At 40.0% G+C, this 16,483-nt stretch overlaps 1 protein-coding gene across 2 annotated transcripts in view; it reads left to right on the top strand.

Annotated features, from left to right (window-relative positions):
* RIMS2 (regulating synaptic membrane exocytosis 2) overlaps positions 1-16,483 on the top strand; it is a 1,281,054-nt gene that overhangs the window by 203,888 nt on the left and 1,060,683 nt on the right. The gene's annotated exons all lie outside the window — the stretch shown is intronic.

Below are 16,483 nucleotides of genomic sequence, written 5' to 3' on the forward strand. Positions count from 1 at the left end.
TGATTGGCTGATTGGATCGGCCAATCGGATTGAACTAGATTCTGATTGGCTGATTCCATCAGCCAATCAGAAAATTCCTACCTTAATTCCGATTGGCTGATAGAATCCTATCAGCCAATCGGAATTCGAGGGACGCCATCTTGGATGACGTCCCTTAAAGGAACCGTCATTCGTCGTCTAGTCGTCGGAAGAAGAGGATGGATCCGCGCTGGAGGTCTTCAAGATGGAGCCGGTCGTCATCGGATGGAAGAACATAGAAGATGCCGCTTGGAGAAGATGTTTGCCGGTCCGGATGTCCTCTTCTTGCCGGATAGGAGGAAGACTTTGGACCCTCTTCTGGACTTCTTCAGTGGATGTCTAGCCCCCGCTTGGGTTGGATGAAGATCTTGGAGCCAGGACGGATCGGTGAACCTGGCATGGTGAAGACAAGGTAGGAAGATCATCAGGGGCTTAGTGTTAGGTTTATTTAAGGGGGGTTTGGGTTAGATTAGGGGTATGTGGGTGGTGGGTTGTAATGTTGGGGGGGGGGGGGTATTGTATGTTTTCTTTTACAGGCAAAAGAGCTGAACTTCTTGGGGCATGCCCCGCAAAGGGCCCTGTTCAGGGCTGGTAAGGTAAAAGAGCTTGTAACTTTTTAAATTTAGAATAGGGTAGGGAATTTTTTATTTTGGGGGTCTTTGTTATTTTATTAGGGGGCTTAGAGTAGGTGTAATTAGTTTAAAATTGTTGTAATATTTTTCTTATGTTTGTAAATATTTTTTTATTTTCTGTAACTTAGTTCTTTTTTATTTTTTGTACTTTAGATAGTTTATTTAATTGTATTTATTTGTAGCAATTGTGTTTAATTAATTTATTGATAGTGTAGTGTTAGGTTAATTGTAGGTAATTGTAGGTAGTTTATTTAATTATTTTATTGATAGGGTAGTGTTAGGTTTAATTATAACTTAGGTTATGATTTATTTTACAGGTAAATTTGTAATTATTTTAACTAGGTAACTATTAAATAGTTCTTAACTATTTAATAGCTATTGTACCTGGTTAAAATAAATACAAAGTTACCTGTAAAATAAATATTAATCCTAAAATAGCTATAATATAAATGTAATTTATATTATTGTAGCTATATTAGGATTTATTTTACAGGTAAGTATTTAGCTTTAAATAGGAATCATTTATTTAATAATAGTTAATTTATTTCGTTAGATAAAAATTATATTTAACTTAGGGGGGTGTTAGTGTTAGGGTTAGACTTAGCTTTAGGGGTTAATACATTTATTAGAATAGCGGTGAGCTCCGGTCGGCAGATTAGGGGTTAATAATTGAAGGTAGGTGTCGGCGATGTTAGGGAGGGCAGATTAGGGGTTAATACTATTTATGATAGGGTTAGTGAGGCGGATTAGGGGTTAATAACTTTATTATAGTAGCGCTCAGGTCCGGTCGGCAGATTAGGGGTTAATAAGTGTAGGTAGGTGTCGGCGACGTTGTGGGGGGGCAGATTAGGGGTTAATAAATATAACATAGGGGTCGGCGATGTTAGGGGCAGAAGATTAGGGGTACATAGGGATAACGTAGGTGGCGGCGATTTGCGGTCGGAAGATTAGGGGTTAATTATTTTAAGTAGCTTGCGGCGACGTTGTGTGGGGCAAGTTAGGGGTTAATAAATATAATATAGGGGTCGGCGGGGTTAGGGGCAGCAGATTAGGGGTACATAAGTATAACGTAGGTGGCGGTCGGCAGATTAGGGGTTAAAATTTTTAATCGAGTGGCGGCGATGTGGGGGGACCTCGGTTTAGGGGTACATAGGTAGTTTATGGGTGTTAGTGTAGTTTAGGGTACAGTAGTTAAGAGCTTTATGAACCGGCGTTAGCCAGAAAGCTCTTAACTCCTGCTTTTTTCAGGCGGCTGGAATCTTGTCGTTAGAGCTCTAACGCTCACTTCAGAAACGACTCTAAATACCAGCGTTAGAAAGATCCCATTGAAAAGATAGGCTACGCAAATGGCGTAGGGGGATCTGCGGTATGGAAAAGTCGCGGCTGAAAAGTGAGCGTTAGACCCTTTAATCACTGACTCCAAATACCAGCGGGCGCCCAAAACCAGCGTTAGGAGCCTCTAACGCTGGTTTTGACGACTACCGCCGAACTCTAAATCTAGCCGCAAGTGTTTAAAGGAAATGAGTTAGTTAAGTGCTTTAGAAAACACTCAAAGGTAGTTTGACCTTACTTGGGTAAACACCTCTTGCTTGTGTGTAAAAATTGTGCTTTGTCCTACACTCCCTAGAGAGACCAAAAAAAGTTTGTGAAATGCTGCAGGTTCCTGAATCCTACTCTTTAATTCGCAGGTTACAAAATTTGCTTTATGTCTTCTCTAGGGAGCATTAGGCAAGCAAAGTTTTGAACAAACGATAGAGGTGAAAAGCAGATGTTCCAGCAGCTACAAAAAAAGAAAATGTGTTTTCTAGAGCCTTGTCCCTTATACACTAATAGAATTGCTGGGGTTTCAGATCAAGCCTTAGTTGTCAGTTGTGCACAGATATAGATGTGCATTTCCTGTTAAAGGGATATGAAGCTCAAACATTTTCTTTTGTGATTTAGACAGAACAGACCATTTTAAAAATAAGTTTCCAATTTACTTCTATTATCAAATTTGCTTTGTTCCCATAGTATTCTTTGTTGAAGAGATACCTAGGTAGACATCTGGGACACTACATGGTAGAAAATAGTGCTGCCATCTAGTGCTCTTGCAAATGGATAACATTCCTAAAAAACTGCTGCCATATAGTGCTCCAGAAATGTGCACACCACTGAACTTATGTCTCTGCTTTTCAACTAAAGATACCAAAAGGACAAAGAAAATTTCATAATAGAAGTAAAGTTGTTCTGAATCATGAAAGAAAAAATGGGTTTCATGTCCCTTTAATTCACTAGCAGATTAAATAGCGTTTGCAATCTTTTCTTTAAACTCTTAACCCTTTGAGTGCTAATGATGGCTCTGAGCCATCACAAAGTTTCCCACTCTGGTGATAATGACGGCTCAGAGCCATCACTAGCACTCTCCCACCTTGAGGGACATCTGGGAGCTCCCACCCACTCCTACCCCGGCAATCGTGCCTGTAGAGTGACAGGCATTGCCGGGGCTTTCCATTTTGCGTGGTGACGTCACTCGCAATAACGTGATGACGTCACAGCGCAAATTTATTTATACTTAACAATGTTAAGTATAGGAGCAGGGGGCATGCTGCTTAGAAGCCTGTATCTCAGCTACAGACCCCCAAGACCCACCATTGGAAAGGTAATCGCATAACCTTTCCAACAGTGTAAGACTTGGGGGTCTGAAAAAAAAAGAAAAGTTAAAAAAAAATTGTTCAAAAAATAAAAAAAAAAACTTAAAAAATCTTAGCACCCAAGTGGGAAAGTACTTAGCGCTCAAAGGGTTAAGCAAATAGATAGAGTAAATGTTCATAAATTGATTAAATCTAGTCATCATTTTTAGTTTTATGTTGCATTGTTGGAAATGGAACTGAGGATCCCATTAAAAGAGTTATACAAATGGAGTAAGCTGGAGTGTTCCTTGTTCAGTTAAAAAAAAACACACACATACACTCTCCAGCCACTTTATTAGGTACACATGTTCAATTGCTAACACAAATTGCTAATCAGCCAATCAAATGGCAGCAACGCAATGCATTTAGGCATTTAGACGTGGTGAAGAAGACTTGCTGAAGTTCAAACTGAGCATCATAATGGGGAAGAAAGGGGATTAAGTGACTTTGAACTGCTGATTAACTGGGATTTTCATGCACAACGATGTCAAGGGTTAACAGAGAATGGTCCGAAAAAGAGAAAATATCCAGTGAGTGGTAGTTGTGTGGACTTTGCCTTGCTTGATGTCAGAGGAGAATGGACAGACTGGTTCAAGATGATAGAAAGACAACAGTAACTCAAATAACCACTTGTTACAACCAATGTATCCAGAATACCATTTCTAAACGCACAACATGTTGAACCTTGAAGCAGATGAGGTACAGCAGCAGAAGACCACACCGGGTACCATTCCTGTCAGCTAAGAACAGGAAACTGAGGCTACAATTCGCACAGGCTCCCCAAAATTGTACAATAGAAGATTGGAAAAACATTCCCTGGTCTGATGAGTCTTGATTTCATCTGCAACATTCAAATGTTAGGGTCGGAATTTGGTGTAAACCACATGAAAGCATGGATCCATCCTGCCTTGTATCAACGGTTCAGGCTGGTGGTGTAATGGTGTGGGGAATATTTTCTTGGCACACTTTGGGCACCTTAGTACCAATTAAGCATTGTTTAAACACCACATCCTACCTGAGTATTGTTGCTGACTATGTCCATCCCTTTATGACTACAGTGTACCCATCTTTGGATGGCTACTTCCAGCAGGATAATGCACCATGTCACAAAGCTCAAATCATCTCAAACTGGTTTCTTGAACATGACAATGAGTTCACTGTACTCCAATGGCCTCCACAGTCACCAAATCTCAATCCAATAGAGCACCTTTGGGATCTGGTGGAACTGGAGATTTGCATCATGGATGTGCAGCCGACAAATCTGCAGCAACTGCGTCATGCTATCATGTCAAAATGAACCAAAATGTCCGAGGAATGATTCCAACACCTTGTTGAATCTATGTCACAAAGAATTAAGGCAGTTCTGAAGGCAAAAGTGGGTCCAACCTGGTACTAGCAGGGTGTACCTAATAAAGTGGCCGGTTAGTGTATATATACCGGTATATATATATATATATATATATATATATATATATATCCATGTGCTCCAGCTATGTGTATTTATATTTTCTACAAGAAATAGTTGCACTATGAAATAACTTAAGTTGAAATTGGATAAACGACAAACCTTATAAGAACACATTGCAACCATCCGGATGTAAATTTTAGAGTAAGTACCTTTTAGTCTAATGAGAATGAATGACTAAGGGCAGGTTCGCAAAGAAATAACAATATACTAAATATAGTAATCTGAATAAATCCTAAATGGGGATTTACTGTACATAATACGTAGTTTGGCACTGAATTCAATTAGCAGCTATATTAAATATCTCCCAAATCACAAGGTTTCACAAATTAGCAATTCTCTCTGACGTACACAGCCCTGTTCTTGGCACTTTGGTTACAGCGTGTCTGGCAGCTGTTAAGTGAATTATATCCAATACAAGCCTAATACCAGCTATTTCTCTGGAATAATGCTGCATATTAAAGGGACATAAAACTCAAACCGAATACCTCATAACATGTTTAAATATGCATAATAAAGTACTTTTCCTTAAAAGAACTGTAAACATGATGGGGATTTTTTGTTTGTTTTTTTTAAATTCCCGAGAGAGGTTGAAGCTAGACCCTTCTGCATTCTACACAGTGGTTGCTTAAACAGTGTAGAAACTGATTGATACCTCTCTGTAATTGGTCACAGCAGAAAAGATAAGGTACATAATACTAAAAGTGTTTCAAAGTGCTTGCGCCTACATTATTTAACTCATGGTTATGAAGGGGCGTTCCAGTTTATAAGTTCAATAATGTAGGCGCAAGTACTGTGAAATACACATTTACGTGACTGTATTTGAAATGAATGTACATGGAGGTTCTTCGCCTATAAAAACTCAGTCAAGAAGGCGCAAGCTCATTTGAGGGTCTCCTAGGCAGATACAATGTTGCAAGACAGCGGGTTCATGCTATACAGTTTAACTAATCTTAAAATCCAGTATAAGAAAATATTGTAAGTCCTTTCAATAGAAACCTGTAGTCGCCATCTTTTTTCAGATCATGCAGAAAGGGAAACATTTTTCTTAACACACAATAGAAATATATATTGTTAAAAACAATACTTGTCAAAGTTTAAAAGCGACCATAAAGCAATAGTAAAATGGTGCACCGTCTGCCCATCGTAACATCATAAAATATACAATACAATGGTTTAGCAGTGGTGCGGATGGAAACGGATTACAATAGGTTCCTATGAAAGTCACAATTGCATGACCTCTTTTTAAAACCTCATTTTCAGGATACCACCACCGTTAGTGACAATCTTGACAGTGTTGCAATTATTAATGTAAAAAAATAGAAACAGAACATTTGTAGATGTTGGGGTTCTAAAGTGAGTATAGAAGTTTGTCCATCATGCCAAGATACTTATCAGTGCTGAGGAAGGATTCGTATTACAAAAGGTTAATGTCACACATGTATATGACTATCTCTCGTGCATAGTGAGGGGTTACTTGAATAAACATTTACTGTAACCTTAAGAGGTGTGAATGCACTCAGTTTTCATGTGACCTCCCAGTTTCTATTTCTAGACCAGGTACTTAAAGGTATATGAAACCCCAATTTTTTCTTTTATGATTCAGATGGAACATGCAATTTTAAGCAGCTTTGTAATTTACTCCTATTATCATTTTTTCTTTGTTCTCTTCTTGGTATCTTTATTTAAAAAGCCGGAATGTAAGCTTAGCAACTGGCCCATTTTTGGTTTAGCACCTGGGTAGCGCTTGCTGATTGGTGCCTAAATATAACCACCAATCAGCAAGCGCTACCCAGACTTACTTTAAAGAGACATTTTACTAAAATTCCTGAGTAACATTATTTTTAGTGGATTATTTCTGTAAAGTAAGTACTGCACAGTTGTTTTTTAACAAAGGTATTGCTAGAAAATTATTTTTTTATTTTTTTGAGCAGCCAGATAGGAGATTCATGGTTTAAATCACTAGTCAGTAAGAGTCAATTAAAACCATGTTTTTTAACATAAGGACTCCGTATTGCTGATTCTTATAATCATAATGTTTACAACCTTATGAAGGTTATATCAGAAAATCACTGATTTGGTGTAATACTATTAGAAATACATAGATAATTATATAATTATTGTGAGGTCACCTATCTTCAGTTTAATCATTCATATTTTAACAACGTTCTTATATGCTTTATTGGAAGGGGAAAAATAATTATTACAGTAATAATAGCAATTTACATTGTTTTATTTAAATAAAACAATTGCATTATGGGTTTCAGCTTTTTACTGATTGCTCTATCCTCCTCACAATTGGCTCCCTGTGCAGATCTATTCCAGTCCAAATAAACTTCTAATCATTGAAGTTCTTAAAACCTAGCACTTAAAGGGCCATTACCCCTTAAGGACCAGCGACGTACCCTGTATGTCACTGGCCTTTTTTTGGGACTTGATTGTTTTATAGTGCGGTCTTGCCATCAGCGTTGAGACTGCTCTATTGCACAAAGCCTGCTGGAGAGAGGGCATTAATAGCGTGTTCTTGCAAGACTTGTGTTATTATGTCCTGAAAAAACCCTTAACGACCAGTGACATACAGGGTACATTGTGGTCATTAAGGGGTTTTAAAGGGACATATAATGTAATTTTAAACAACTTTTCAATGTACTTCTATTATGTAATTTGCCTCTTTTTCTTGGTATTCTTTGTTGAAAAGCATACCTAGGTAGGCCCAGGAGCAATGCTATCCTGGGAGCTAGATGGTGAAAGGTGGCTGCACATATATGCTTTTTGTCATTGGTACACCAGATGTGTTTGGCTAGCTCCCCTCCTAGTAGTGCATTGCTCCTCCTTCAACCAAGGATACCAAGAGAAGTAAGCAAAATTGATAACAGAAGTAAATTGGAAAATGTTATGTTCTATCTGATTAATGAAGGAACAATTTTGAGGTGTATGTCCCTTTAAATACATTAGAATTGATATAATTGACAAATACATAATAAAATGAAGTGTATTTACTTTGAATTTCAAATGAGTTGTAGATTATTTTCTTGCAAATTTCAAACTTAATTGCATTTTCGCTCCCCTGTATCATGTTGCAGCCATCAGCCAATCACAAAATGCTTATACATATATACTGTGCTGAGAAGGAACTGGTGCCTCGAGAAGTGTGCATATAAAAGTGTGCACATTTTGATAATGGAAGTAAATAATTCACATCTGAAAGTTTAATTTTGAATGTTTTTGTCCCTGATGATTGTGCAGCATTTACATATGCTGACATTTTTTGTCTGAAAATCATTAAAGGGACACTGAACCCAAATTTTTTATTTTGTGATTCAGCTAGAGCATCACATTTTAAGCAACTTTCTAATTTACTCCTATTATCAAATTTTCTTCATTCTCTTAGTATCTTTATTTGAAATGCAAGAATGTAAGTTTAGATGCCGGCCCATTTTTGGTGAACAACCTGGGTTGATCTTGCTGATTGGTGGATAAATTCATCCACCAATAAAAAAGTGCTGTCCAGAGTCTGAACCAAAAAAAAGAATCTTAGATGCCTTCTTTTTCAAATAAAGATAGCAAGAGAACAAAGAAAATTTGATAATAGGAGTAAATTAGAAAGTTGCTTAAAGTGAAAGTAAACCCTAGCGTTGTATAAACGCTAGGATTTACTATTGAAACAAATAAAGGGCACTTTCATTCATGAAGTATAAGATACTTCATGTAGAAAGCTCCTTTATTTGTTTCAACCGATTGCCGATTTTAGCTGCTACAACAGCCCACGGCTAAAAAAAATTTTGGCTAAGAGGTGACGTTTTCACCTCTTAGCCAATAGCAGTGCGGTAAATCCGGCTCCCATGGGCGCCAAGCCGGATTTACCGCACTGCTATTGGCTAAGAGGTGAAAACGTCACCTCTTAGCCAAATTTTTTTTTAGCCGTGGGCTGCTGTAGCAGCTAAAATCGGCAATCGGTTGAAACAAATAAAGGAGCTTTCTACATGAAGTGTCTTATACTTCATGAATGAAAGTGCCCTTTATTTGTTTCAATAGTAAATCCTAGCATTTATACAACGCTAGAGTTTACTTTCACTTTAAAATTGCATGCTCTATCTGAATCACGAAAGAAAAAAATGTGGGTTCAGTGTCCCTTTAATTAAAAACTATTTAAATGTAAATTGAAAGGGATACTGTAGTATTAATTTTGTACCCTCTCTGGCTAATAAGGAACTGCCTCTGCTTTATTGGTGGAAGAATCATGCAAGTATGACAAGAAAACATTGACTTATTCGGAAAACAAAATTATTATTTTTTTCTCTAGACCAAAAACTGAAATACATTTTGAAATGTTCTCTTTTAGACAAAATTAAAACAAAGCGATAATAATGAGCCGTTTCATTGTTTGGGTGCTTGAGGGTTAATTGCACAGGTATTCATTTGTCTACTTAATCCAGATGTAAACAAACCAGATGTTCCAGAACTATCACGGACATATGAAAGGTGACCTAAAATAGTCAAACGCAAATACTTATCATGGATTGGATTAGAGTTTATAATAATGATAAAAAAATGGCCAAGTTAAGGATTATTAAGGGGACACTAAACCCACATTTCTCCAACATTGGTGTGTCCGGTCCACGGCGTCATCCTTACTTGTGGGATATCTCTTCCCCAACAGGAAATGGCAAAGAGTCCCAGCAAAGCTGGCCATATAGTCCCTCCTAGGCTCCGCCCACCCCAGTCATTCTCTTTGCCGTTGCACAGGCAACATCTCCACGGAGATGGTTAAGAGTTTTTTGGTGTTTAAATGTAGTTTTTATTCTTCTATCAAGTGTTTGTTATTTTAAAATAGTGCTGGTATGTACTATTTACTCTGAAACAGAAAAGGATGAAGATTTCTGTTTGTGAGAGGAAGATGATTTTAGCAGACAGTAACTAAAATCGATTGCTGTTTCCACATAGGACTGTTGAGATGAAGTAACTTCAGTTGGGGGAAACAGTTAGCAGACTTTTCTGCTTAAGGTATGACTAGCCATATTTCTAACAAGACTGTGTAATGCTGGAAGGCTGTCATTTCCCCTCATGGGGAAAGCCATTTTCTTAGTCTCAAACAGAATAAAGGACTTAATATGGGCTATAAAACTGGTAGACACTTTTATGGGCTAAATCGATTGCTTTATTTGGGCATTTTATTCATATTTATGCTGACAATTCAAAATTAATAAACTTGGGGAACATTTATTAAACGGCAGGCACTATGTTAGACACCTTTTCCAGTCAGGGGGCCTTCCTAGTTGTAGGCTGAGCCTCATTTTCGCGCCATTACTGTGCAGTTGTTTTTTGAGAGCAGGGCATGCAGATGCATGTGTGAGGATCTGAAATTTGCTGGAAAAGTTTCTAGAAGGCGTCAATTGGTATCGTATTCCCCTCTGGGCTTGGTTAGGTCTCAGCAAAGGCTATAGCTGGGACTGTATAGGGGTTAAATTTGTAAACGGCTCCGGTTCCGTTATTTTAAGGGTTAAAGCTCTGAAATTTGGTGTGCAATACTCTTAATGCTTTAAGACACTGTGGTGAAATTTTGGTAATTTTTTAACAATTCCTTCATACTTTTTCACATATTCAGTAATAAAGTGTTTTCTGTTTAAAATTTAAAGAGACAGTAACGGTTTTGTTTTAAAACGTTTTTTGTGCTTTGTTGACAAGTTTAAGCCTGTTTAACATGTCTGTGCCTTCGGATAAGCTATGTTCTATATGTATGAAAGCCAATGTGTCTCCCAATTTAAATTTATGTGATAATTGTGCCATAGCGTCCAAACAAAGTAAGGACAGTACTGCCACAGATAATGAAATTGCCCAAGATGATTCCTCAGATGAGGGGAGTAAACATGATACTACATCATCTCCTACTGTGTCTACACCAGTTTTGCCCACACAGGAGGCCCCTAGTACTTCTAGTGCACCAATACTTATTACCATGCAACAATTAACGGCTGTAATGGATAACTCCATAGCAAATATTTTATCCAAAATGCCTACTTATCAGAGAAAGCGCGATTGCTCTGTTTTAAACACTGAAGAGCAGTAGGGCGCTGATGATAATTGTTCTGTCATACCCTCACACCAATCTGAAGGGGCCATGAGGGAGGTTTTGTCAGATGGGGAAATTTCAGATTTAGGAAAAATTTCTCAACAAGCTGAACCTGATGTTGTGACATTTAAATTTAAATTAGAACATCTCCGTGCACTGCTTAAGGAGGTGTTATCTACTCTGGATGATTGTGACAACTTGGTCATTCCAGAGAAATTATGCAAGATGGACAAGTTCCTAGAGGTTCCGGTGCACCCCGACGCTTTTCCTATACCCAAGCGGGTGGCGGACATAGTGAATAAGGAGTGGGAAAAGCCCGGCATACCTTTTGTTCCCCCCCCCTATATTTAAGAAATTATTTCCTATGGTCGACCCCAGAAAGGACTTATGGCAGACAGTCCCTAAGGTCGAGGGGGCAGTTTCTACTCTAAACAAACGCACTACTATTCCTATCGAGGATAGTTGTGCTTTCAAAGATCCTATGGATAAAAAATTGGAGGGTTTGCTTAAAATGATTTTTGTACAGCAAGGTTACCTTCTACAACCCATTTTGTGCATTGTTCCTGTCACTACAGCAGCGTGGTTCTGGTTCGAGGAACTAGAAAGTAGAGAGACTCCATATGAGGAGGTTATGGACAGAGTTCACGCACTTAAGTTGGCTAACTCTTTTATTTTAGATGCCGCTTTGCAATTAGCTAGATTAGCGGCGAAAAATTCAGGGTTTGCTATTGTGGCGCGCAGAGCGCTTTGGCTAAAGTCTTGGTCAGCGGATGTGTCATCCAAGACAAAATTGCTTAACATCCCTTTCAAAGGTAAAACTCTATTTGGACCAGAATTGAAAGAGATTATTTCAGACATCACTGGGGGAAAGGGCCACGCCCTTCCACAAGATAGGCCTTTCAAGGCCAAGAATAAGTCTAATTTTTGTTCCTTTCGCAATTTCAGGAACGGACCGGCCTCTAATTCTGCATCCTCTAAGCAAGAGGGTAATGCCTCACAACCCAAACCAGCCTGGAAACCGATGCAAGGCTGGAACAAGGGTAAGCAGGCCAAGAAGCCTGCCGCTGCTAACAAAACAGCATGAAGGAGTAGCCCCCGATCCGGGACCGGATCTAGTGGGGGGCAGACTCTCTCTCTTTGCTCAGGCTTGGGCAAGAGATGTTCAGGATCCCTGGGCGCTAGAAATAGTTTCTCAGGGTTATCTCCTGGAATTCTGGGAACTACCCCCAAGGGGAAGGTTCCACATGTCTCACTTATCCTCAAACCAAATAAAGAGACAGGCGTTCTTACATTGTGTAGAAGACCTGTTAAAGATGGGAGTGATACACCCAGTTCCAATAAAGGAACAAGGAATGGGATTTTATTCCAATCTGTTCGTAGTTCCCCAAAAAGAGGGAACTTTCAGACCAATTTTGGATTTGAAGATCCTAAACAAATTTCTCAGGGTACCATCGTTCAAGATGGAAACCATTCGAACGATTCTACCCACTTTCCAGGAAAGTCAATTTATGACTACCGTGGATCTAAAGGATGCGTACCTACATATTCCTATCCACAAAGAACATCATCAGTTCCTAAGGTTCGTTTTTCTGGACGAGCATTACCAGTTTGTGGCCCTCCCATTCGGGTTAGCCACTGCTCCAAGGATTTTCACAAAGGTACTAGGGTCCCTTCTAGCGGTTCTAAGACCGAGGGGCATTGCAGTAGTACCTTACTTGGACGACATTCTAATACAAGCGTCGTCCCTGTCAAAAGCAAAGGCTCATACAGACATCGTTCTGGCCTTTCTCAGATCACACGGATGGAAGGTGAACATAGAAAAAAGTTCTCTGTCTCCGTCGACAAGAGTTCCCTTCTTGGGAACAATAATAGATTCCTTAGAAATGAGGATTTTTCTGACAGAGGTCAGAAAATCAAAACTTCTAAGCACTTGTCAAGTTCTTCATTCTGTTCCTCGTCCTTCCATAGCGCAGTGCATGGAAGTAGTAGGGTTGATGGTTGCAGAAATGGACATAGTTCCTTTTGCACGAATTCATCTAAGACCATTACAACTGTGCATGCTCAAACAGTGGAATGGGGACTATACAGACTTGTCTCCAATGATTCAAGTAGATCAGAAGACCAGAGATTCACTCCGTTGGTGGCTGACCCTGGACAATCTATCCCAGGGAATGAGCTTCCGCAGACCAGAGTGGGTCATTGTCACGACCGACGCCAGTCTAGTGGGCTGGAGCGCGGTCTGGGAATTCCTGAAAGCTCAGGGTCTATGGTCTCGGGAAGAGTCTCTTCTCCCGATAAACATTCTGGAACTGAGAGCGATATTCAATGCTCTCAGGACTTGGCCTCAACTAGCAAAGGCCAGATTCATAAGATTCCAATCAGACAACATGACGACCGTTGCGTATATCAATCATCAGGGGGGAACAAGGAGTTCCCTGGCGATGAAAGAAGTGACCAAAATAATTCAATGGGCAGAGGATCACTCCTGCCACCTGTCTGCGATCCACATCCCAGGTGTGGAAAACTGGGAGGCGGATTATCTGAGTCGTCAGACATTCCATCCGGGGGAGTGGGAACTCCACCCGGAGATCTTTGCCCAGATAACTCAATTATGGGGCATTCCAGACATGGATCTGATGGCGTCTTGTCAGGACTTCAAGGTTCCTTGCTACGGGTCCAGATCCAGGGATCCCAAGGCGACTCTAGTAGATGCACTAGTAGCCCCTTGGACTTTCAACCTAGCTTATGTATTTCCACCGTTTCCTCTCATTCCCAGGCTGGTAGCCAGGATCAATCAGGAGAGGGCCTCGGTGATCTTGATAGCTCCTGCGTGGCCACGCAGGACTTGGTATGCAGACCTGGTGAATATGTCATCGGTTCCACCATGGAAGCTACCTTTGAGACAGGACCTTCTTGTTCAGGGTCCATTCGAACATCCAAATCTGGTTTCCCTCCAGCTGACGGATTGGAGATTGAACGCTTGATTCTATCGAAGCGTGGGTTTTCAGATTCCGTGATAGATACTCTGGTTCAGGCCAGAAAACCGGTAACTAGAAAGATTTACCATAAGATATGGAAAAGATATATCTGTTGGTGTGAATCCAAAGGATTCCCATGGAATAAGATAAAAATTCCTAGGATTCTCTCCTTTCTACAAGAAGGTTTGGAGAAAGGATTATCTGCAAGTTCTCTAAAGGGACAGATCTCTGCTTTATCTGTCTTACTACACAAAAGACTGGCAGCTGTGCCAGATGTTCAAGCATTTGTTCAGGCTCTGGTCAGGATCAAGCCTGTTTACAGACCTTTGACTCCTCCCTGGAGTCTAAATCTAGTTCTTTCAGTTTTTCAAGGGGTTCCGTTTGAACCTTTACATTCCATAGATATTAAGTTACTATCTTGGAAAGTTTTGTTTTTGGTTGCTATTTCTTCTGCTAGAAGAGTTTCTGAGTTATCTGCTCTGCAGTGTACTCCGCCCTATCTGGTGTTCCATGCAGATAAGGTGGTTTCTCCAACATAGGTGTGTCCGGTCCACGGCGTCATCCTTACTTGTGGGATATTCTCCTCCCCAACAGGAAATGGCAAAGAGCCCAGCAAAGCTGGTCACATGATCCCTCCTAGGCTCCGCCTACCCCAGTCATTCTCTTTGCCGTTGTACAGGCAACATCTCCACGGAGATGGCTTAGAGTTTTTTAGTGTTTAACTGTAGTTTTTATTATTCAATCAAGAGTTTGTTATTTTGAAATAGTGCTGGTATGTACTATTTACTCAGAAACAGAAAAGAGATGAAGATTTCTGTTTGTATGAGGAAAATGATTTTAGCAACCGTAACTAAAATCCATGGCTGTTCCACACAGGACTGTTGAGAGCTACTAACTTCAGTTGGGGGAACAGTATGCAGTCTCTTGCTGCTTGAGGTATGACACATTCTAACAAGACGATGTAATGCTGGAAGCTGTCATTTTCCCTATGGGATCCGGTAAGCCATGTTTATTACGATCATAAATAAGGGCTTCACAAGGGCTTATTAAGACTGTAGACTTTTCTGGGCTAAATCGATTCATTATTAACACATATTTAGCCTTGAGGAATCATTTTATCTGGGTATTTTGATATAAGAATATCGGCAGGCACTGTATTAGACACCTTATTACTTAGGGACTTTCCCAAAGCATAAGCAGAGCCTCATTTTCGCGCCGGTGTGGCGCACTTGTTTTTGAGAGGCATGGCATGCAGTCGCATGTGTGAGGAGCTCTGATACTTAGAAAAGACTTTCTGAAGGCGTCATTTGGTATCGTATTCCCCTTTGGGCTTGGTTGGGTCTCAGCAAAGCAGATACCAGGGACTGTAAAGGGGTTAAAGTTTAAAACGGCTCCGGTTCCGTTATTTTAAGGGTTAAAGCTTCCAAATTTGGTGTGCAATACTTTTAAGGCTTTAAGACACTGTGGTGAAAATTTGGTGAATTTTGTACAATTCCTTCATGTTTTTTCGCAATTGCAGTAATAAAGTGTGTTCAGTTTAAAATTTAAAGTGACAGTAACGGTTTTATTTTAAAACGTTTTTGTACTTTGTTATCAAGTTTATGCCTGTTTAACATGTCTGAACTACCAGATAGACTGTGTTCTGAATGTGGGGAAGCCAGAATTCCTATTCATTTAAATAAATGTGATTTATGTGATAATGACAATGATGCCCAAGATGATTCCTCAAGTGAGGGGAGTAAGCATGGTACTGCATCATTCCCTCCTTCGTCTACACGAGTCTTGCCCACTCAGGAGGCCCCTAGTACATCTAGCGCGCCAATACTCCTTACTATGCAACAATTAACGGCTGTAATGGATAATTCTGTCAAAAACATTTTAGCCAGAATGAACACTTGTCAGCGTAAGCGCGGCTGCTCTGTTTTAGATACTGAAGAGCATGGCAACGCTGATACTAATATCTCTGAAGGGCCCCTAACCCAGTCTGATGGGGCCAGGGAGGTTTTGTCTGAGGGAGAAATTACTGATTCAGGGAACATTTCTCAACAGGCTGAACCTGATGTGATTGCATTTAAATTTAAGTTGGAACATCTCCGCATTCTGCTTAAGGAGGTATTATCCACTCTGGATGATTGTGACAAGTTGGTCATCCCAGAGAAGCTATGTAAAATGGACAAGTTCCTAGAGGTGCCGGGGCTCCCAGAAGCTTTTCCTATACCCAAGCGGGTGGCGGACATTGTTAATAAAGAATGGGAAAGGCCCGGTATTCCTTTCGTCCCTCCCCCCATATTTAAAAAATTGTTTCCTTTGGTCGACCCCAGAAAGGACTTATGGCAGACAGTCCCCAAGGTCGAGGGAGCGGTTTCCACTTTAAACAAACGCACCACTATACCCATAGAGGATAGTTGTGCTTTCAAAGATCCTATGGATAAAAAATTAGAAGGTTTGCTTAAAAAGATGTTTGTTCAGCAGGGTTACCTTCTACAACCAATTGCATGCATTGTCCCTGTCGCTACAGCCGCATGTTTCTGGTTCGATGAGCTGATAAAGGCGGTCGATAGTGATTCTCCTCCTTATGAGGAGATTATGGACAGAATCAATGCTCTCAAATTGGCTAATTCTTTCACCCTAGACGCCACTTTGCAATTGGC

The sequence above is a fragment of the Bombina bombina genome, chromosome 5 (assembly GCF_027579735.1).
Source record: "Bombina bombina isolate aBomBom1 chromosome 5, aBomBom1.pri, whole genome shotgun sequence".
In the NCBI taxonomy this organism is placed as follows: Eukaryota; Metazoa; Chordata; class Amphibia; order Anura; family Bombinatoridae; genus Bombina; species Bombina bombina.